At 32.1% G+C, this 25,859-nt stretch overlaps 1 long non-coding RNA gene and 1 pseudogene across 7 annotated transcripts; both read right to left on the reverse strand.

Moving 5' to 3' along the window:
• Positions 1-2,856: 2,856 nt before the first annotated feature.
• On the reverse strand, positions 2,857-24,890 carry LOC128173888 (protein draper-like; annotated as a pseudogene).
• Positions 9,961-18,479, reverse strand: LOC128173047 (uncharacterized). 7 transcript variants are annotated; one of them, XR_008242405.1, is made up of 10 exons: positions 18,156-18,479; positions 16,690-16,899; positions 16,407-16,538; positions 15,742-15,807; positions 14,276-14,485; positions 13,993-14,124; positions 13,375-13,440; positions 11,909-12,118; positions 11,626-11,757; positions 9,961-11,071 (listed from the first exon to the last, which is right to left on the reverse strand). It is a non-coding gene; the product is annotated as an uncharacterized LOC128173047 (long non-coding RNA). The 7 variants fall into 7 exon arrangements; XR_008242410.1 differs by lacking the exon at positions 18,156-18,479 and having other exon boundaries at positions 16,487-16,538; positions 16,690-17,052; XR_008242409.1 differs by lacking the exon at positions 18,156-18,479 and having other exon boundaries at positions 14,073-14,124; positions 16,690-17,052.
• Positions 24,891-25,859: the final 969 nt, after the last annotated feature.

The raw sequence follows: 25,859 nt of genomic DNA on the forward strand, positions 1-25,859 counted from the left end.
TTGACTTGGACGAACAATTAATGTCCATTAAAACAAATTATGTGGTTCCTTTATTAATTAAAGTTCGCTGTAAGAAAGCAGTTATCTGTAATCTATTTCTGTTCTTAAGACTTAAGATATAGTTAAGTTTTGACAAATTTTGCTAGATACTCTAAAGAGATGGAGAAACAAAACAAGTGCGAGGAAGCTTTCTTTGTCTTGTGAATGCAACATTTTTACTACATGTTTAATTCTATACAACAAATTGTATTCTTTAAAAAAAAAAAAGAAATCGAATTCTACTGTTGACTGATGTCATACATTTATACATCACGTAATATAATATAATCAAGATTCAAGACTTCATGATATACATTTTGAATTTCGGAAAATGTCTCACATGCAATTGAAAGTTTATTGATACCGATAAACATTTTTATCTTTTAACACATATACTTAATTGTTGTATCAAGCTGAGTTTTTAAAAAAGAAATAGCTGGTACTGGATAGCCTTTGAATCTGTCTGTTTGAATCGCCTTTTTACCGTACGATAGATCATCTTTTTAAAAGAATGCGATCATTAGATTTAACAACATTAAGCAAATAATCGTGATATATATTTAGACTGTCGTTTAATTCATTGACCTTTGTTGATGTTGTGTACACTTTGATTTCTATTGTTTTATATATTTGTATTTGGAAAAGGCAGTCTAAGTTTTGGAACGTGTGCCAAATACCAATTGTGTTGTATCTTTATATATAAAAAAGTTATATGTTAAAATCAAATCAATCATGATATTTCTTACTAAATTTCACTTAATAACCACACTTTTGTTTATTTTTGAATATATATTATGTCCAGTTTTTTCTTATTTGCTTTTTTTACATATTAAGATTTTAAAAAAACCCAGCATGTTTGATATAAATTGAAGTTGACAGGGATAAAAAGATAACTGAAATATGTAAAGATAAACGTGGCGTTTATCTATATTTTTTTTATATTTTTTGCAGCAGCAGCAGCAGCAGCAGACTGAAAAAAAAAATAGCGAACTTTTCATTTAATTTCAAATCAGTAAGTCGGTACTTAATGCGTCGTAACTCCTAATTATGTTCTTTTGGTCAAATTTCCCTATAATACTTGCCACTGTTCCAAATAATAATTTCATATAAAAGACTGTTTTAAAGGAAAAAAATTGCCACCCCAACTTATTCAACTTCTTCGTTTTTTCCATTTATCATTTATTAATTTTAACGTAGAACACAATACAGTCGCACCTGTTGTTACGGCCAACTTTAATCAGCGGCCACTCGCCACGAGCAGCCAGTTTCAATCCCGCCCGTTTAGTTTTTCACTATATTTTAACTAATATAAACGTCCACTTGTCTAACTTGGCCAGTGTTTATAGGTCACGTACATTCAACATGCCTGTTTTCAACGGCCATGTTGTCTGTTTTGTCACATGTGACCCCGTATCGAAAGAAGCCAAACTTAGACAGCTGATAATGAGTTAATGAGAAATAATTGAGTGTGTAATTTGAATTCTGCTAAGATTTAATGAGATAATAAATTATAAAACCAGTGTTGTATTGTTCATATATTTATTTATGTACTTAATTCATTGCAAAGTAATTAGATTGCCAGTCTTGCGTTTAACAGCTGAACATGTACAACAATTTACCGAATATAATGTCCGCACCTTTTTTTCTTGAAAATTTCTTTGTGAGAAAGGGGTGCATGTTATACACTCCAATGGAATTTGGGCTCTTTTTTCACGGTAAGCATTGGCTATCGTAGTTCAGTACATAGCCGTTGTACGGAAACACTACTTCTGTTTGTCAACCGCATTAAACATCTGAGAATTATTGTTTGGGGTATTGAGCAGAAAATGTTTTGCTCTAAATTGAATCAAATCTACCATTTAAAATTAATATAAACTGTTTATTCTGCGACGCGAGCTACGCATTCGCCATCTCCGTTTACCAGCCATTACAGTTGTAATTAATAGATCTGTGCAATAGAGCCAAAATGAATATACCCGCTGCTCACTCCTCCTTGGCACCTGATCATACCTCCATCTTCTTAAACGTCCGTGTTGCTATGCTTTGAATTTGTATTTCGTTGTATGTTTTTTTTTAGATGATTGACATTTTGTTATTGACATTTTTCATTTTAATTATATACATAAGTAAATGGGAATTTTATTTAAAAGATATCGTTTGTTTTTAAAATTTGTGAATAAATAATAGTATTTACATTCATTCACACTATCGAGAGATTGTTTACTCCGTTAAATATTTATTTTCAAAACCAGCAAGTTTTCAAACTTTGTTTGGGCCAAAAGTTTGTTTTAAAATACTTTGAGTCAATTCATAGCATCTTTTTCTTTTAACTGACAAAAATCCTGCCGCTTTTTTGAAACCAATTGACATCCTCGCTGTTTCAGATATATTCCCCATTATATAAAGATTGTACCTCTGTTACAGAGAGACCCTGTCCAACCAGCATCACATCCTCCGGCACACTGACCAGTCACGAGATTGCAAGTATCATTGTCTTTACAATGACCTGCACACCATTGACTGCAGTTTACACCATACCACGTTTTTTTACATTCTGTTAGGATAAAACACATAATAAACGAAAACGTCACCAATTGTTCAAGTTTTGAAATTGAAACCAAGCTATTGTCAAATATCGGTAGAGAAATCAATACTTAAAACTTTTTATGGTTGTAAGAGTATTTTTGTCGAATTGTTGTAAACTGTTTGTAAACTGTTTTCAAGCAGAATTTATCTGTTAATCCACGCTTACATGATAAACGCTTTATATCGTGAATATGATATGTATTTTCGCGAACAGTCTATTTTTACTATATACTATATACCTTCTGTGCAGTTATCCCCCATCCAACCTACATCGCATGTACACAATATATCTGTTTGTTGACAGGTGACAGATTTACAGTTAAGAAAACAAACCAGTGAACAATTTCTGCCATAATATCTTTTTTTGCAAGCTGAAATATAAAACTAAAGCTTTCTACAACATAATTATTTATTTTATGCAACCTATGATCTTTTTTTCTAAAGTAACAGACGATGATGACTGTTTATTTACTTTTAAGCTCACCTGAACCGAAGGTTCAGGTGAGCATTTCTGATCTGTCCGTCATCCGTCTGTCCGTCATCCGTCTGTCCGTCTATCTGTCTGTCCGTCTGTAAACTTTTTACATTTTTGACTTCTTCTCTAAAACCACTAGGCAAAATTTAACCAAACTTAGTACAAGGCATCCTTATGGGAAGGGAATTATAAATTGCTAAAATAAAGGGCTAATCCTTTTTAAAAAGGGAGATAAATGCGAAACAGTGAAAATAGGGTGCATGCCTTTAAAAATCTTCTTCTCAAGAACCACTGCACCAGAAATGCTAATATTTACGTAAAAGCTTGTATATATAGTGAAGATTGCAAAATTGCAAAAATCGTGACCCCCGTACCCAGGTGGGGTTCAAAGTTTAACATAGAAAAACATAGGAATAATGTTTGAAAAATCTTCTTCTCAAGAACCACTGCACCAGGAATGCCAATATTTACACAAGAGCTTGTATATATAGTGAAAATAATAGATTGCAAAAATTGTGACCCCCAGACCAAAGCAGGGGCCCAGGCAGGGTTCAAAGTTTAACATAAAATACATAGGTCACATGTTTTTAAATCTTCTTTTCAAGACCCACTGCACCAGAAATGCCAATATTTACATAAAAGCCTGTATATATAATGAAAATTATAAATTGCAAAAACCGTGACCCTCGGACCAAAACTGAGGCCCCAGGCGGGGCTTAAAGTTTAACATAAAAATACATAGGAAAAATGTTTAAAAATCTTCTTCTCAAGAAACACTGAACAAGAAATGCAAATATTTAAATAAGAGATTATATATTGCGAAAATAATAAATTGCAAAAATCGTGACCCCCGGACCAAAACAGGCGGGGTTCAAAATTTAACATGGACATACATAGGATAAATGTTTAAAAAATCTTCTTCTTAAGAACCACTGCACCAGAAAGGCAAATATTTAAATAAGAGATTATATATTGCGAAAATAATAAATTGCAAAAATCGTGACCCCCGGACCAAAACAGGCGGGGTTCAATATTTAACATGGACATACATAGGATACATGTTTAAAAAATCTTCTTCTTAAGAACCACTGCACCAGAAAGGCCAATACTTACAAAAAAACTTGTATATATAGTGAAAATTCTAAATTGCAAATACATGTATCGTGATCTCCAGACCAAAATTAAGGCCCCAGGCGGGGTTCAAAGTCTAATATTGAAATACATAGGAACAATGTTTGAAAAATCTTCTTTTTAAGAACCACTGCACCAGAAATGCCAATATTTACACAAAAGCTTGAACATATAATGAAGATTATGAATTGTAAGAATCGTAACCCCTTAACCAAAACTGGGGCCTCAGGCGGGGTTCAAAGTTTAACATGTATAGGAAAATGTTTAAAAATCTTCTTCTCAAGAACTACAATGCAACAGTTTGAGATATTACTATGCATACATACTTGGCTATTGTAAATTCTAAATTGTTAAATTCGTGACCCACGGACTAATACTGGGGCAACAAGAGGGGTTCAAAGTTTAACATTGAAATATATAGGAAACATGATTATGAATATTCTCGAGAACTACAATGTTACAGTTTGTAAGATTATTATGCAAGGATCCTCAAATACTAAATTGTAAAGTTTGTGACCCCCTGACTAACACTGGGGCCCCAAAAAGGTTTCAAAGTTTGACATAGAAGTATATAGGGACACTGTTTAAAATCTTCTTCTCAAGAACTACAATGCAACAGTTTGTGGGATTACTATGCAAGCATCCTCAAATTGTCAAGATTCTTATTTGTGTAAGCCGTGACCCCCAGACTAATACTGGGGACCCAGAAGGGGTTAAAAGTTAACATCAAAATATATAGGGAACTTGTTTGAAAATCTTCTTCTCAAGAACTTCAGTACAACAGTTTGTGGGATTACTATGCAAGCATCCAATTTTAGCATAGAAGTAAATAGGCAAATGTTTAAAAATCTTTTTCTCGAGAACTGCAATGCTACAATTTGTGAGATTAATATGCATGCAACCTTGGCTAATGTAGATTCAATATTTTTGAAATAGTGACCCCTGGACTAATACTGGTGACCAAAGACGGATTTCAATTTTAACGTAGAAGTATATATGGAACATGTTTAAAAATCTTCTTTTCGAGACCTACACTGCTTTCATTTGTCATATTACTACGTAAGCATCTTTTAATAGTGTGGATTCTAAATTATTAAAGCCGTGACCCTCGATCTAACACTGGGGCCCAGGAAGGGGTTCAAAGTTTAACATAGAAATATATATGGAAAATGTTTTAAAAAATTCTTCTCGAGAATTACAATCCTACAGTTTGTGAGATTACTATGCAAGCATCCTCAAATAGTGTTGATTATAAATTGTTAAAGATAACCATAAACCCTGGACCAATACTGGGGCCCCAGAAACGGTTTCAAAGTTTAAAATAGAAATAGCATATTATACCAAATTTAATGTTACAAGGAACTGTTGTTCAGGTAAGCGAATGGCCCATGGGCCTCTTGTTGTTGTTGGCGTTGTTGCGGAATGTTTAAGTGAAAACATATGTCTGTAAACAAATAAAATATTGATTCTTTTATGAAATCGTACCCGGTTACTTTAACTGTAACCACATCGACTTATAAAAGTTTTATATTAATTTTGGCTAAACAGGTGACAAATTTTTTAATGCATTCAACTTTTATCTGAATATTTGTATTTTAAAACACAGAGACAAACTGCACACATGTAGGATGAAAATAAATGTACATTGTATGCAAACTTCTGCAATAAACGAAATCTTACAGGAACTATAGCCATCTGTGTGTCGACATGCTATACAGTTGGGAGGGCACCTCAAGGAGCAGTTTGTACCGTAGAACCCGTCAGCGCATGCTAAATAGTAAAAACAAATTATATTACGACAACCAAACATGAGTTAGCAATAATATATTTTGATGATTTTGCATTGGACTTTGGTTAGGGACACATGACAATGTTATTTTAATGTAATGAACCCCAAACGCACACAATTAATGCAAATTATGTTTCAAATTATTTTAAATACTATTGATAATAAGAAAATGTTTGTTAGCTTATAAAATGTTGCATATCCAAAAGCAGTAGAAACTCTGATCAATATAAGCGATTCAAATTCGTACAATTGTTACATAGTTTTCCCGTGTAACCGTCTTCATAACCATCAGGACATACACCGCTTACGTGGTCACATGGTTCATTGTTTATACAATGACCGCTACATCGTTCACTGCAATTTGTTCCGTAATGTCCAGGTAGACATACTAAAAATAGAAAATACAATTTAAGATATAATGAAAATAATAAAAAAAAATTCCACAGCAGTTAACATTGCTGTTTTTCACAGAAAAATCTGAATATGATATAATGTGTAAACAATTTACTTTTGCTACAGTAATTATTAGTATATCCAGGGTTACATCCCCTGTCACAGTGTCCAGTCTGTTTGTTACATGGAGAGTTGTCCAGACAGTGACCACTACAGTTGTTGACACAGTAATAGCCATAGGTACCGCTAACACACTATGTAACCGGTATATATAATTTCACACATTAGTGATTATTTTAAAAAGATTAAGCATGTTTTAGCACAGAAGTATATATAAATTACATTCATGTATCTTAAATAAATCGGTCATACTCTCTTTATTGATCAACAAGTTTATGGGGTTTTGAATAAATTTTTGTAGTAATAATAATCTTAACAAAAGCATATGATAATGTATTGCTTTTAGATCCAGTATCTAGAAAAATGACATTTTGACGATAAATGTAGACAACATGCCATTACATAGAATTTAATTTATATAAATGTTATTATTTTTTTAATTAAAAAGTACATATATTTGTTTCAATGTATATTATCTTTTTTTAATTTTAGCAATAAAAACTATGGAAATGTTATAGTGATTGATAAAAAATAGATTATGAATAATTACCCATTTCACACATATATCCAGTCCACCCAGAATCACACCCTTTGTCACATAGACCAGTCACGTGATTACAGAAAGCAGCGTCTCTACAATGTCCTGAACACACTTGGCTACAATTTCCACCAAACCACCCTTCTTTGCACTCTATTTAATAAAAAAAATGCCTTCTGTCAAAACTTTACCTGATAGTTAACATGTATGAAAACATAGTTAAAAAGTCAATGTATTTTACAGAAAAAATAAGATTAATTATTAACTCTTTTTTTTTTTAAAACACCGTTTAACTAACACTTTTCCTATTATATATTAATTTTTGTTATACTTGAAATCGATATACGTCTTACTTTTTTCACACGATATTCCAGTCCATCCGGATTTACATGAAGAACAGGTCCCATTTTGTATGTGACATGTGTCGTTTCTACAGTTGATGGGACATGTCGTGTTACAGTTACTAACGTATACTCCAGATAGGTTACACCCTTTACCAAAATGAGAATAAAAATATATCTAATAACGTAGTTCACTTTTAAAACATAATATCCTTATCTTGTTTCATGTCTATTTGATTGTAAAGACATGTGTATAATTCAATAATAAATACAATATCAAAAATGAAATAGTTTTTATGATTTTTTTAAAAGAATTACGACAATATCAATGTCTGTGTAACGATATTTGTTACCCAAAAACTTTAAAGCAAGTCATTAATCTCACATTTAAAACAGATTGGTAAATTTGATTAAACGGCTTACACATATTCAAAAGAGATTATATACTCTTTAATGGGATGTATTTGCATTCTGAGTAAAGTCATACTTAAAAACTTAAACCCAATAATTACTTAATAGCTTGTCAACTTGTGTTTTGTGTCAAGTAAGGGTCCGTGCTACCGCGAAATTCAATACTGGTTTATTTTTGAAAATATCATTAAATAAAAAAAAGTTATTGAAAGTAGTGTACCTTGTATTATTACTTCACAAATTTCAATATAAGCATTTAGCAGTTCATATCCATCCGGGTAGATTGCTCAATCAAGTCGTTCGTTGTAAAAGATGACGTATCTTCCACGTTCTATACATACTGTTGAAAAGTCTAGGGGCGGTAAGTGTAGGCCGTCTTTGTAACACAGAGTAGACCCTAATATGTCACCAGTAGTTGATACATACAGAGAAAATCCAGCAAAACGGCCACGTTGTCTATTATCTAAAAATATTTTATTAAAAGGATATAATTACTTTAATGCTGCCATGCATATAGTGTTTTGAGTGTTGTAAAATGTTCGAACTTACTATTACAGTTTTTCTGGTGATCATTTTTTTAAGAAGAAAAACATGTTCAGACGATAACAGTTTCCTCTCTTACAATTGTACGCTGTAATTTAACATTAAATGCATCTGATATAAATTTCTTACATGCCATTTTGACAGCTCTTTGAGAATATGGTATGAATTCTTGTACAGATTACATGTATGTTAGCTTTCGTCTGTTTAGTTGATTCTAACTTTCTATGTTTCAAAAAGTGTATCACTGATATTTGTTTTCAGAAGTATTGCTTATTACATATATCCGATTTGGATAACTGTAGGACTTATTGTAAAGCTAAATGTTGTGTACTTGCATTCATACCAAATATACTAACTTAATCTAAATATTGTAAGAGGAATGACTTAAAAACATATCCAGTCCGCTTGAGATTATGATGATAAAACTTGTTTCTTATAAGCTACAAAAACAGCAAATTTATCTGTGATTGTGTTAGAGAGTTCAAATGAGATAAAACGTCTTAAGAACAAGAGTAAGGAAAAACACAGTGTTTATATTTTGAATTTTGTAGTTTTGAAATGTGTATGGGATACATAATCTACAAATTTAATGCATTATTTTAGGTTAATCAAGATGAACAGTGTCACTTTCCATTAAATTTTCTGACACCAAACCATGTTCATCTAAAACACTTTTTTAGATATTCAAAATTAATACCAAATTCATCATTTCACTAGCACGAGATAAAACGATACAAGGGATAATCTTCAACACACAGTGTAAAATCAAAAATTTATTCCATGAGTGATATCCATCGTATATTAAAGTAAGCATGTAATAAATCAATATATCTTTTTATACGCTATGAGATTGTATCTTCAAATATGATGTGAAATTGCATCATGTGATTTGTTATTATAAAATCAGTGTACTAATATTGTTCAATAACACAATGTATTATAGGATATGGTATCATATGAAACGATAATTCATTATGTGACACCACAATGTATGATGATAAAATACAATATTGTTTTATCTTAAATAATACAATATTGTATCATGTACACATGTAATAGTGTATCATATGTGTTGTATTATTTGATTTTCATGTAATTGTGTTGTGTTGTGCATGTGCTATGTCTAAAACGCAGTCAGGGTTTGATACACAGGGCACGAAACGGATACTCGTTCACTCTGTTTGAAACTCTAACTACTTTTTTACTCATAGTACATATGGGTATAGTCCACTAATGCATTTTCCATAGGCGGTAATGTTAACGTTAGGGTTCATAGCTCCGGCCCTAATTTTCGTTCAGCAACGAGGGACCTCTTGAATGAAAGCTCATCAAATTGTCTCTTTCCTGTTAAAATTTCGTGGTTTGAAGTCAGATTCGTTTTCCGGCAAAATGAAAGTAAAAGTAGGGAATTTCTCAGTTTTGGAAAGGGTGTACATCAAACAATTTCAATTCTTTTCTTCAAATGATAATTCAATTTTGACACTTGTTTTAAAAATTGCAAATCCTCTTTTCTGACATGTGTCAAACATTCTGATTTAAAATGTTCCAATAAATGCATATACACTCTGCAAGTATAGGGACTATTTTCCTTAAAGGCACTTCTTTGTTGTCCTACCGATTCTAAAAATAGTTAGAGGGATATACCCAATATAAAACAGTCATTGTGGTTATTTACAATTCTTAGCTTATATATTCACTCTAGACACTATAAAGAACCATGATTCCAAATTTGGAAAAATTCAATACATAACTATGGATTTTGCAGCATTGATACACATGCATGAAATTTGAAGAAACAGTCCAGTCATAATTTACCTGAACAACATATAGCTCATTGGCACTCGATGCTCTTCAAATTGCATAAATTGAGGAAAATTTAATCTCAAGGATTAAAATACATGTAAAACATAAACATTCAATATTTTACCAAATTTATTTTGTTCATATTCTTATGAAAAAGCTCAATTATGTCTGATTTTATAAAATTGTTGTCGTAAAAATCATGAGTTTTTCTTTAGTTACAAAAAAGAATTGTTTTCAAACACCACGAAAAAGGTAAAATAGAAAAGTATAGGAATTTCCCTATCCATCAAGGTATTACATGTAGGTATTGGTTTATAAATGATAAAGTTATATGACTCTATAATGTGAGGCCCTCAATTCAGTTTTTGCTCCATTTTGATGCTAGCTTGAGATTACCTCACCTATGACGTCATAGTGATGAGTTGTTTTTACTCATATAAGTGTAATATTTGCTGAACTTCTATTTAAGCCTAATTTCGGAACAAATGCACCATGACTTAACTCATTAAATATATGTCATAGGGAAAAGAAACTTGCTAATAAGGAATTTTTCTTTTACTCTTGTATCTTGTTACCATGGTAACAAATTTAGCAAAAATTATCAAAAGACATATCCTGTGGAAGAGAGTCTACATTTAACTAAAGTTCAAAATCCAGAAGAACAAGAAATACCCACAAAGTCTGTGAAATATGTATAATCAATGTAAAGTTTCCCAGTATCTATAATATTCTAAATTATCTGCATGTAAAATACTGGCCTTGCAGGGTATATAGATTTTATAGGTTCCTTCTTTTAAACTTGGACGAGGGAAGTTACAAAAATAAATTTTACTTACATAAAGTGTGGCTCATTGTTGTGTTTTATTCTTTGAAGAAGACTTCCATTTCAATTTACATGTTATCTAAAATAAAATGTTTTGAATTAAATTCTACATTATTAAACACTATTCCCAACATTTGCAATTCCATATCAAAAGCAGCCATATATTGAGAGAGAGAGAGAGAGAGAGAGAGAGAGAGAGAGAGAGAGACAGACAGACAGACAGACAGACAGACGAGAGAGAGAGGGGGAAAGATACAGAGAGAACAGATAGGCAACAATAACTACATCTTCATGCACAACACATCTATACAGCCTAAAGACCACCCCCCCCCCCCCCCAATAACATTCAATATCAACCCCCACCCCAACATATTGATCTATTTTTTCAATAGTATGAATAAATAAATACTAGTAAATATCTACTTAAAATGATTACTGATAATTTCATTCAATTTTGATTATGATAAACAAAGATAGATTTTGTGGATTAAGTACTAACCAACATGGTAGGCTTCTACATGTTAAAGAGTGCATACCTACATCTTCGGTACATAGTCATGTCACATGCATGACAAATTAATTTACTCCAATTTAATGCAAATCTATCATCATAAATATAGAATTGGAACTTACCGGACACTAATACAATTCCCTTACAATGCAAACTAATCTTAGATAGCTGGACACTGCTAGAATGAAGTATTTTTCCTCACCGGAAACTTTCTGCTTTTCTACTTTCACTTTTGCTCGCTTGAAATGATCGCACTAAAAACCCGAAGTGATATTTGGTCTCAAAATTTATAAAAATGTCTTCTAAACTCATAGAATTTAGTTTATTCACATAAATGAGAAGATGTACAAAAGAAATATGCACGTTTATCATAATAATAGCAAATAAACAAGAAATATGCCTTACCAGCATGGAGCTCAATATGGGTATAGTCCACTAATGCATTTTCCATAGGCGGTAATGTTAACGTTAGGGTTCATAGCTCCGGCCCTAATTTTCGTTCAGCAACGAGGGACCTCTTGAATGAAAGCTCATCAAATTGTCTCCTTCCTGTTAAAATTTCGTGGTTTGAAGTCAGATTCGTTTTCCGGCAAAATGCGTCTGTATTGAAAAACTCTGAAAATGAAAGTAAAAGTAGGGAATTTCTCAGTTTTGGAAAGGGTGTACATCAAACAATTTCAATTCTTTTCTTCAAATGATAATTCAATTTTGACACTTGTTTTAAAAATTGCAAATCCTCTTTTCTGACATGTGTCAAACATTCTGATTTAAAATGTTCCAATAAATGCATATACACTCTGCAAGTATAGGGACTATTTTCCTTAAAGGCACTTCTTTGTTGTCCTACCGATTCTAAAAATAGTTAGAGGGATATACCCAATATAAAACAGTCATTGTGGTTATTTACAATTCTTAGCTTATATATTCACTCTAGACACTATAAAGAACCATGATTCCAAATTTGGAAAAATTCAATACATAACTATGGATTTTGCAGCATTGATACACATGCATGAAATTTGAAGAAACAGTCCAGTCATAATTGACCTGAACAACATATAGCTCATTGGCACTCGATGCTCTTCAAATTGCATAAATTGAGGAAAATTTAATCTCAAGGATTAAAATACATGTAAAACATAAACATTCAATATTTTACCAAATTTATTTTGTTCATATTCTTATGAAAAAGCTCAATTATGTCTGATTTTATAAAATTGTTGTCGTAAAAATCATGAGTTTTTCTTTAGTTACAAAAAAGAATTGTTTTCAAACACCACGAAAAAGGTAAAATAGAAAAGTATAGGAATTTCCCTATCCATCAAGGTATTACATGTAGGTATTGGTTTATAAATGATAAAGTTATATGACTCTATAATGTGAGGCCCTCAATTCAGTTTTTGCTCCATTTTGATGCTAGCTTGAGATTACCTCACCTATGACGTCATAGTGATGAGTTGTTTTTACTCATATAAGTGTAATATTTGCTGAACTTCTATTTAAGCCTAATTTCGGAACAAATGCACCATGACTTAACTCATTAAATATATGTCATAGGGAAAAGAAACTTGCTAATAAGGAATTTTTCTTTTACTCTTGTATCTTGTTACCATGGTAACAAATTTAGCAAAAATTATCAAAAGACATATCCTGTGGAAGAGAGTCTACATTTAACTAAAGTTCAAAATCCAGAAGAACAAGAAATACCCACAAAGTCTGTGAAATATGTATAATCAATGTAAAGTTTCCCAGTATCTATAATATTCTAAATTATCTGCATGTAAAATACTGGCCTTGCAGGGTATATAGATTTTATAGGTTCCTTCTTTTAAACTTGGACGAGGGAAGTTACAAAAATAAATTTTACTTACATAAAGTGTGGCTCATTGTTGTGTTTTATTCTTTGAAGAAGACTTCCATTTCAATTTACATGTTATCTAAAATAAAATGTTTTGAATTAAATTCTACATTATTAAACACTATTCCCAACATTTGCAATTCCATATCAAAAGCAGCCATATATTGAGAGAGAGAGAGAGAGAGAGAGAGAGAGAGAGAGAGAGACAGACAGACAGACAGACAGACAGACGAGAGAGAGAGGGGGAAAGATACAGAGAGAACAGATAGGCAACAATAACTACATCTTCATGCACAACACATCTATACAGCCTAAAGACCACCCCCCCCCCCCCCCAATAACATTCAATATCAACCCCCACCCCAACATATTGATCTATTTTTTCAATAGTATGAATAAATAAATACTAGTAAATATCTACTTAAAATGATTACTGATAATTTCATTCAATTTTGATTATGATAAACAAAGATAGATTTTGTGGATTAAGTACTAACCAACATGGTAGGCTTCTACATGTTAAAGAGTGCATACCTACATCTTCGGTACATAGTCATGTCACATGCATGACAAATTAATTTACTCCAATTTAATGCAAATCTATCATCATAAATATAGAATTGGAACTTACCGGACACTAATACAATTCCCTTACAATGCAAACTAATCTTAGATAGCTGGACACTGCTAGAATGAAGTATTTTTCCTCACCGGAAACTTTCTGCTTTTCTACTTTCACTTTTGCTCGCTTGAAATGATCGCACTAAAAACCCGAAGTGATATTTGGTCTCAAAATTTATAAAAATGTCTTCTAAACTCATAGAATTTAGTTTATTCACATAAATGAGAAGATGTACAAAAGAAATATGCACGTTTATCATAATAATAGCAAATAAACAAGAAATATGCCTTACCAGCATGGAGCTCAATATGGGTATAGTCCACTAATGCATTTTCCATAGGCGGTAATGTTAACGTTAGGGTTCATAGCTCCGGCCCTAATTTTCGTTCAGCAACGAGGGACCTCTTGAATGAAAGCTCATCAAATTGTCTCCTTCCTGTTAAAATTTCGTGGTTTGAAGTCAGATTCGTTTTCCGGCAAAATGCGTCTGTATTGAAAAACTCTGAAAATGAAAGTAAAAGTAGGGAATTTCTCAGTTTTGGAAAGGGTGTACATCAAACAATTTCAATTCTTTTCTTCAAATGATAATTCAATTTTGACACTTGTTTTAAAAATTGCAAATCCTCTTTTCTGACATGTGTCAAACATTCTGATTTAAAATGTTCCAATAAATGCATATACACTCTGCAAGTATAGGGACTATTTTCCTTAAAGGCACTTCTTTGTTGTCCTACCGATTCTAAAAATAGTTAGAGGGATATACCCAATATAAAACAGTCATTGTGGTTATTTACAATTCTTAGCTTATATATTCACTCTAGACACTATAAAGAACCATGATTCCAAATTTGGAAAAATTCAATACATAACTATGGATTTTGCAGCATTGATACACATGCATGAAATTTGAAGAAACAGTCCAGTCATAATTGACCTGAACAACATATAGCTCATTGGCACTCGATGCTCTTCAAATTGCATAAATTGAGGAAAATTTAATCTCAAGGATTAAAATACATGTAAAACATAAACATTAAATATTTTACCAAATTTATTTTGTTCATATTCTTATGAAAAAGCTCAATTATGTCTGATTTTATAAAATTGTTGTCGTAAAAATCATGAGTTTTTCTTTAGTTACAAAAAAGAATTGTTTTCAAACACCACGAAAAAGGTAAAATAGAAAAGTATAGGAATTTCCCTATCCATCAAGGTATTACATGTAGGTATTGGTTTATAAATGATAAAGTTATATGACTCTATAATGTGAGGCCCTCAATTCAGTTTTTGCTCCATTTTGATGCTAGCTTGAGACTACCTCACCTATGACGTCATAGTGATGAGTTGTTTTTACTCATATAAGTGTAATATTTGCTGAACTTCTATTTAAGCCTAATTTCGGAACAAATGCACCATGACTTAACTCATTAAATATATGTCATAGGGAAAAGAAACTTGCTAATAAGGAATTTTTCTTTTACTCTTGTATCTTGTTACCATGGTAACAAATTTAGCAAAAATTATCAAAAGACATATCCTGTGGAAGAGAGTCTACATTTAACTAAAGTTCAAAATCCAGAAGAACAAGAAATACCCACAAAGTCTGTGAAATATGTATAATCAATGTAAAGTTTCCCAGTATCTATAATATTCTAAATTATCTGCATGTAAAATACTGGCCTTGCAGGGTATATAGATTTTATAGGTTCCTTCTTTTAAACTTGGACGAGGGAAGTTACAAAAATAAATTTTACTTACATAAAGTGTGGCTCATTGTTGTGTTTTATTCTTTGAAGAAGACTTCCATTTCAATTTACATGTTATCTAAAATAAAATGTTTTGAATTAAATTCTACATTATTAAACACTATTCCCAACATTTGCAATTCCATATCAAAAGCAGCCATATGTTGAGAGAGAGAGAGAGAGAGAGAGAGAGAGAGAGAGAGAGAGAGAGAGAGAGAGAGAGAGAGAGAGAGAGACAGACAGAGAGACAGACAGACAGACAGACAGACAGACAGAGAGAGAGAGAGGGGGAAAGATACAGAAAGAGAGAACAGATAGGCAACAATAACTACATCTTCATGCACAACACATCTATACAGCCTAAAGACCATCCCCCCCCCCCCAATAACATTCAATATCAACCCCCACCCACACATATTGATCTACTTTTTCAATAGTATGAATTAATAAATACTAGTAAATATCTACTTAAAATGATTACTGATAATTTCATTCAATTTTGATTATGATAAACAAAGATAGATTTTGTGGATTAAGTACTAACCAACATGGTAGGCTTCTACATGTTAAAGAGTGCATACCTACATCTTCGGTACATAGTCATGTCACATGCATGACAAATTAATTTACTCCAATTTAATGCAAATCTATCATCATAAATATAGAATTGGAACTTACCGGACACTAATACAATTCCCTTACAATGCAAACTAATCTTAGATAGCTGGACACTGCTAGAATGAAGTATTTTTCCTCACCGGAAACTTTCTGCTTTTCTACTTTCACTTTTGCTCGCTTGAAATGATCGCACTAAAAACCCGAAGTGATATTTGGTCTCAAAATTTATAAAAATGTCTTCTAAACTCATAGAATTTAGTTTATTCACATAAATGAGAAGATGTACAAAAGAAATATGCACGTTTATCATAATAATAGCAAATAAACAAGAAATATGCCTTACCAGCATGGAGCTCAATATGGGTATAGTCCACTAATGCATTTTCCATAGGCGGTAATGTTAACGTTAGGGTTCATAGCTCCGGCCCTAATTTTCGTTCAGCAACGAGGGACCTCTTGAATGAAAGCTCATCAAATTGTCTCCTTCCTGTTAAAATTTCGTGGTTTGAAGTCAGATTCGTTTTCCGGCAAAATGCGTCTGTATTGAAAAACTCTGAAAATGAAAGTAAAAGTAGGGAATTTCTCAGTTTTGGAAAGGGTGTACATCAAACAATTTCAATTCTTTTCTTCAAATGATAATTCAATTTTGACACTTGTTTTAAAAATTGCAAATCCTCTTTTCTGACATGTGTCAAACATTCTGATTTAAAATGTTCCAATAAATGCATATACACTCTGCAAGTATAGGGACTATTTTCCTTAAAGGCACTTCTTTGTTGTCCTACCGATTCTAAAAATAGTTAGAGGGATATACCCAATATAAAACAGTCATTGTGGTTATTTACAATTCTTAGCTTATATATTCACTCTAGACACTATAAAGAACCATGATTCCAAATTTGGAAAAATTCAATACATAACTATGGATTTTGCAGCATTGATACACATGCATGAAATTTGAAGAAACAGTCCAGTCATAATTTACCTGAACAACATATAGCTCATTGGCACTCGATGCTCTTCAAATTGCATAAATTGAGGAAAATTTAATCTCAAGGATTAAAATACATGTAAAACATAAACATTCAATATTTTACCAAATTTATTTTGTTCATATTCTTATGAAAAAGCTCAATTATGTCTGATTTTATAAAATTGTTGTCGTAAAAATCATGAGTTTTTCTTTAGTTACAAAAAAGAATTGTTTTCAAACACCACGAAAAAGGTAAAATAGAAAAGTATAGGAATTTCCCTATCCATCAAGGTATTACATGTAGGTATTGGTTTATAAATGATAAAGTTATATGACTCTATAATGTGAGGCCCTCAATTCAGTTTTTGCTCCATTTTGATGCTAGCTTGAGATTACCTCACCTATGACGTCATAGTGATGAGTTGTTTTTACTCATATAAGTGTAATATTTGCTGAACTTCTATTTAAGCCTAATTTCGGAACAAATGCACCATGACTTAACTCATTAAATATATGTCATAGGGAAAAGAAACTTGCTAATAAGGAATTTTTCTTTTACTCTTGTATCTTGTTACCATGGTAACAAATTTAGCAAAAATTATCAAAAGACATATCCTGTGGAAGAGAGTCTACATTTAACTAAAGTTCAAAATCCAGAAGAACAAGAAATACCCACAAAGTCTGTGAAATATGTATAATCAATGTAAAGTTTCCCAGTATCTATAATATTCTAAATTATCTGCATGTAAAATACTGGCCTTGCAGGGTATATAGATTTTATAGGTTCCTTCTTTTAAACTTGGACGAGGGAAGTTACAAAAATAAATTTTACTTACATAAAGTGTGGCTCATTGTTGTGTTTTATTCTTTGAAGAAGACTTCCATTTCAATTTACATGTTATCTAAAATAAAATGTTTTGAATTAAATTCTACATTATTAAACACTATTCCCAACATTTGCAATTCCATATCAAAAGCAGCCATATGTTGAGAGAGAGAGAGAGAGAGAGAGAGAGAGAGAGAGAGAGAGAGAGAGAGAGAGAGAGAGAGAGAGAGAGAGAGAGAGAGAGAGAGAGAGAGAGACAGACAGACAGACAGACAGACAGACAGACAGACAGACAGACAGACAGACAGACAGACAGACAGACAGAGAGAGAGGGGGAAAGATACAGAAAGAGAGAACAGATAGGCAACAATAACTACATCTTCATGCACAACACATCTATACAGCCTAAAGACCACCCCCCCCCCCCCAATAACATTCAACAGTCACTTATTTGTTGTCCTGCCGATTCTAAAAATAGTTAGAGGGATATACCCATATACATGGAAAACATATTACTATAATTGTTATAATTTTGCTGACTGTTGTGCCTTGCTATTAGTAGTTGGGAAGTTTTAGTGTTGTCTAGTCCCTAAAAAATAATCATCGGAAAAGCAAGTATTTGTCCTCATGAAAGAATTAATTAATTTGATCATTTACTTTAAATTGACAAGCGTTTATGTTCTCTCCAAGAAATGAGACACGTTTGACCTTACCGAGAAAACTTTAGTTGTTTAGCAGACGAAATCTCAGTGATTTCTTTTGGTCCAACCTTTTTCAAGCGTCAATGAAAAAAGCGTTATCAAAATTCTTATGTACTATTTCTTTGTAAAATGTCAAAGTAATCAATTCAATATTTTATTAGAAAAGTAAATGCATAACTTCCGTCAATAATAAGGCATTTAGGGAAACGTTTTTAATTTCAATTGCTTGATGTCAATTGTATGCGTATACGTTTAAATGCAGTCTTGACTGTACTCATCGTTTCGTTCCATGTTCCATGGTCGATACAACGACCTTGTCAGTAAATACAATTTTCTGCTAGGTCGAATACTAACTGACGTTTTTCATTCTTAGTTTCAGGCATTATTTATTACTGCATTGTCTACGGATTTATCCGTTTTTACCATTACGACAAAGAACACACGGCGGGTTTGACTGGCCAGCACAGGATGATTATATTATTCATAGCATCTCATCTTATCTTACCGCAAATAGTAGACCTTTGATTAGATGAACCTTAATACATTAAAACATTTTACTCACATGTAGTGCTGATGATGCATCTTTAAGCCATAAACATATTTTTTAAGTCCAATAACGTAATATTGGTGTATGATACACATTGCGTAACACCTGTAAGATTTTTTCTCTTTTCACAATATGAACACTATGTGTTTGCATAAATGATTCCATGTTTGTTGATGATTTTTTTTATATTTTTGAAATAAAACAATGTATTTTAATCACAATATACACATATCAGTTTAAAAACTAAACATTTCATCGTTTTTACTCCCCGTAACAATTAAACGATAGAACTAACTTTATAACTGTTTTCAACATTTGGTTTCAATAATCATTGTTAAAAACTGATCTCTGAGTCAAATTTTGACCCTTAAGGTAAAATTTGTTTCGCTACAACTGAATAAATATCTTGTACGGAATATAATTGAGACTTAAAATGCATCCATAATCCTCTTAATTAGTGATAATGACAGCAGAAATTTTTACGATGTTAAGCATCAGTTAAAAATTCCCACTACTACGCCTACACTAACCATCAGATTTAAAATTCAGACTTGGGCACATATATGTATTTGTCAAGGGAAAGAACATGCTCTGTTTGCTTGATATAGCGGAAAGTCTACCCCCATTACTTCGGGCAAAAGAACGGTCTCAATTCGAGATGGTACCTTTTTTTTCAGAACTTGTCAATTTAAAAAGAGCAAATATCATAATTAGGTAATGCGGTTTTATGCATTTTTTGCCCCCAAAATCAAAGTTTTAGAAAGAGCTTTAAAAATAAAGCGAAAGATAGTTAAAATCATATTAGAAATAAAGGTGTAAAAAGTTATCAACAAAGTGACGTCATAATGTAAACATGACGTCATGAAGATTGCATTATTTTGATAAATTGATGTTTTGTAGCGAAATATGGGTGTTTTCCGATGGTTATTCGACTGGGAAACATCGAGCGCAGGCTTGCTCAAGTACCATATTTTAGTATAATGTGTATAACAATCTGAAGAAAAACATTTGTTAAAATCGAACTTGAGCAGACCTGCGCTCTATACTTCCGAATCCATAATATAGAGCAAAAATGAGAATATTTTTATTTGATTGCAAATTTGCGGGAATTTGGCCATTTAGGTGACGTCATAGATACACAGCGAATGAGCAATGATGACTAAAATCATTATTAAAGTTACAAGCATCCTCTATATAATGATTTGTGAAGATTTTATTTTTATACGATACTATTTAAAAATTGGTTGAAATCGGGGGCAGATATTTGACGATACCGCACATAGTCCTTTAAGTCTTTAGATTCATATTTCTTGGGTTTCGTGTGTTTCTTTTTATATGGTCAATAATCACAGCCAATGTTTTTTATTTGATTTATTATACTACCTTTTTAACGGACTTCTTAATGTTTAACATATTTTAAAACTTCAAAAAACCACGGCAATATATTTTGTATAGATTTTTTTTCGAATCTGTAATTTTCATATATTGTATGATATCATACGTATGATATATATTATGGTATGAATATGATTATAAATGTAGAATGCATAATACAGGGTGCTGGAAACAGAATGGGATAACGATTATTAAAGGTATTAATCTTTATTGGCTGCTACCCTGTAATACTCCCGAGAAAAGTGTTTTAAACTAAAAAGTAATCCGTGTTGAACATTAGTTATTTACAAAAATTGTCACCAATCTAGTTGGTTAAGTTGGTCATGTTTTAAAGATTTTACCAACCAATAGCACAATCGTTGACAATCTATGTTTACCCCCTTCGCCCTTTGCTCATTGCGTCACTTGCAGTTATCCAGTGAATGCATCTAAATAATCATGCCATTTATACACATACTAGTTGTAATAATATATTATCTGTAATCTTGAAATTAATTTATTAACCGTATACCATGTTGTCGAATACAAAATGTAGTCCCAGTTCAGAACCAGTTTCAAATAAAGATGTCACCATAAACAAAAAGTGTTTGTGTCACTGAGTCAAATCACAAGTCATCCGTCCTTCAGAACATTACTCTATTACTAATCCTTTTTTTTTCTTTGCATGATATAAACAAGATGCTTAGGAGCCGTATTGCACAAATTAACAACAATAGTCAAACCTCTGACCCCTACAGCTTTATTAACTATTAAGTGATTAAAATTTGGCAGAATAGATCGTGTTAAACGGGATTTTGAAATATTCCCTTCGATATTATTATGTTAAATCGTATGCCCCTGTTGCTGTTTCAGTGATTATTATTTTTGAAATTAAGAATAAAACTATATTAAACTGAAGATTTATGTGACCAGTTCGATTAAAAAAAAATATTTCGTTTCCGTCAATATGCATTGAACGTTGGTTTTAAACACAGAAGTTATATTTAAACTCAATATTTTGCTAATATTGCGTTGAATTGCAACAAAATATGACGTTTTAAACGCATTGAATTTGCGATTATATTAAATGATTATTGCGTTTAAAGACAAAAGTCAAACGTTTAACCGCAATAGTTAGTTTGCTTTTTTCTCTTTGATAACAGACAAACCCGTCGTGGCACTACCCTTTCATCAGCAATGATGATTTCATCAAATTTCAATCGACACAACAATAGAATGCTTATTAAGTATTTCTACTGAAATAATTATTAAGAAAAAGATGTTTCATTCTAATTTGCTAACGTCTTTCTAGTAATTCAGAAATATTTCTCTTGAAAAAAAGGCGTAACGATTCTTTTTTAATGATTTCAATTTCCCTTTTACGAGAATGCTTTTTGCTATTTTTTGCTGAAATTGACCAACTGGTTCTGTTACAAATGTCACAATTAAAAAGAAGGCTTACGGACAGACGATCGTACATGTACGCCTGCAAAAAGCAATGCGTACTAATCTTTGAATCCGTTCTATTGCGTTTGTAACTCTCCTAGTTGACACATTATTTCTGTTGCTTAGATACGCATGGAAGCAAATTGATTTGATTTTATTCCTAAAAATTATACTCTTCAAGACATTTAGAGTATATTAAACACTTACCAAGACCATCGTAATTTTTAAAAATAATGTTGATGCTGTAAATGCTGTACAGACCACCCAGATCCACCTTCCACCACATTGTCTTATCAGGAGATCTAGTTCCTATTTTTAATGTCCTCATACACGTAAGTGTATTTCTATCCACGGCATTGCCTGCGCCATACATTGTCTCACCACCAGTAGGGGTTGTTGATTGGGTGGCAGTTCTAGGGGAAGATAAATCATCTTTCCAAAAAGAAAACATCAAATTAGCTATTGACGTAGTGAATACTTTCAAATAAACAAGAAAACACACATATCAACATTTGGAAAATACAGCTAGTATGTCTTTATATGGAAAAAAACAGTTAGTAAAATTTAACATGTAATACCATATTTTAAAGCCAAAAAAAGAATATCAAGCAAAAATTTGACATATAAAATATCAAGAATACACGTTGGTATTAGATCTACTACTGTTTTCTTAGACATCCTGTATTCGGCTAGAAAACATCGCTTATGTATCTATTGATACCAACTTTGTATCCAATCTTTACGAAAAAAATGGAGGAGTACAGTTACGCTCCTTAGCCGAGACTTGTTCTTTTCCCTGTACAAATTGATAGCAGCAAATTATATTTTAGGGCATTTGCCAAGAAATACATGATGCTAAAAAGCCGAACAAGTTATTATTTCATTATAAGCATATATCAGAAAGTATGAGTCCGTTTATCTTTCCAAGTCAAGGGTTTCTGATCCGCTCCGCTCTACATAAACCCTTGACAGAACAGACAAAACATATGCGGATCAACGATTATGCCATCTGAAGAGAATACCCATTAATGAACTCTTGTGATCTTTTCTTCTGACAAATCAGAGAATGTGTATCAAACAGAAACTCTATAGCAAAATGGCTGCTTTTATGAACAAATTATTTATTGTAATCGGATGGGTTCTCTCGGATTAAAAATCGATAGCAGAAAGTTAATAGCTTACTAGTCTGTCTCAAAATTATTTGACAGAACTCAATATTAATCAGAGCACAATTAACAACATTATTGAAACAACTTTTTTATATATATACAAATTTGATACCCGCGGGATCTTAGTCACTGTAAGTGACTGAGACACGAACTTTTATGAATGATAGAAAATTGATTGAAGATGTGTTTAACGGGCTCCTTTTGTCAACCGTCACTTCAGGTACTCACGAAAAGAGTTCATACAATTTATTTTTTTAACAAGTTTAAATGTTTGTCTTTGATGTTTCATCTAGGATGATAAACAGTGATGTACACTAAGCAAATGTATAAAAAACTCAGCTTTTAATCTAATTAATCACTTTCGTTTGTCCGTTTCCGGTCTCGAGATTAAAAAAACTAGTTTCACCAGGATCTCAGATTAAGCAGAGAGTATCGATATTACATCGTATCGTATAAAACAAAATCGGACGAAAGACCTACTCGTTACTCGTAATGAGATCTAGTTATATATGCATTTACTTAAATGCAAGCAATTTTATATATTGCTGATTCTTTAAAATTGTTTAAACTTTGGCTCCTGGACGATTATTGGGCCTCGCAAGGGGTTCAGAGTTTTAATGTAGGTTTATATCCTGTATATAAACAATTGTTCAGAGTCTTTTTGAGAACTGAAATGCTGAATGTGATATTACTATAAAATCATCGTCGAAAAGGGACTTGAACATAAATTTAAGAATGTCTAGAAGGAAAGTTTTTTCTTGTATAAGATCTACATGTATTATACCACATTGTCATGATATTTTGTATTCTGACTCCATGAAGCTGATTCTATCATGGATATTGTTGCTCAGATGAGCGATGTGGCCCGTGGGCCTCTTGTTGGATCATGCAAAATATTGTGCAACAACCAGCTTGCGAGGTTTCTAACGCCATCAAACTCTGCCTATTCGGTCAAGAGTCTACGTGGAGCAGAACGGATCAGAACCTCTTGACTTAGGAAGAAGGATTGCATTGCTTTTATCAAATCGAGGACTTATAAACAAAGTACATGGAAAATTGTGTAAAGTATATCGCGTGAAATTAAAACAAAATTTTTTGCGTTTCATCACAAAAAATATTGCTTTCGTTTCGCAGAAATTAAACGCCATAATAGATGTGTGTTTAAACGCAAAAGGTTTTGCGTTTAATTGCAATCGCCAGCGTTTAAGAGAAATATATTGCAATTACATCCCAAAAAATTGCTTTTAATTGCCGCAACTGTTGCGTTTAAAAGCGGCAACTTTTACGTTTAACGCAATGGATTTATTTTTCTATCAAACTGACCCTAATAAGCTTCCGTAAAATACCCACGTTAACAAAAAAAATTAAACCTTCTTTAAACAGGACTCAAACTCAAATGATGCGAAATTCACCTGCGTACAATGTAAAAATAATTTTAAGTAATGGTCCTTACCGTATGCTGCCACAAGGAAACCCGCTAAATATGTTTCAAAAGCAAGAATGTTCATTTTTTAAAAATTCCACAATACCCGATTACCCGGAAGTTTAAATAATTTGTTTGTAAGTAATATGGTGTGGTGCCCGATTTATGAAAAAATCCAACAAATATTGGAAAAAAAGAAAACATTTCATTTGGTTTCGCTCTTAGTTTTGACAATCAATTCTTGATTGTAAAAAAATATTTGATTCTTCCTAGGCAACAGTCCGTAGATCATAGCAAGTGGTAAGGCATTGCCAGTGGTTTTATTTATAAAGAATTATCACTGTGCATTAATTCTCGTTTTGATGTAGAGCATTATCACCATATGTACTTTTTTTGTTTTTACTATTACAAGTAAATGTGTTATACTCGTTAGTAAACTTTGAGACCTGTGTGTTTGTTGTTCATATTAACCCCCACCCCCCACCCCCCCCCCAAAAAAAAATGTTATTGCTGTTAATCCTATTGATTGAATATGAGAGAACTTTTTATGTAGTCATACGAAAATATACCTAATGCATTTAGATTAAGAGATTTAGTATTAAGCTCGTATAGCGATTGCTTAAACACATTGCCACAACTTAAAACTTACGTCATAGTATGTTTGTGAAAAACTGACATAATCTGTCATCGTCTACAAAAACAATCACAAACGTGCTATAGATTTTGTTGGACATGATAGTGAAAGTAGCTGAATTAATTCTTATGATAGAATTTTTCATATTTCATAACTTTATTATTTATGCCATATCTTTCTTACGACCAGCCAACCTTTTAATGTAAGATTTCGAACAGTAAATGATGATGAAACAAAATGTAAACAAATTCATTTAGAGATTTAGCAAACTGATACGCATTGCATATTGTGCAAAACTAGATAGAGTCTATTGAATTTTCAAACCAACAGTAAAAATCCAAAATAAAATGTGCCAATAAATTCTCGGTTGATTGCTTTGAAAATAACTAATTCACACGCTGATTTAGTTGTGTTTATTTT

The sequence above is a fragment of the Crassostrea angulata genome, chromosome 2, assembly GCF_025612915.1.
Source record: "Crassostrea angulata isolate pt1a10 chromosome 2, ASM2561291v2, whole genome shotgun sequence".
NCBI classification, from domain to species: Eukaryota; Metazoa; Mollusca; class Bivalvia; order Ostreida; family Ostreidae; genus Magallana; species Magallana angulata.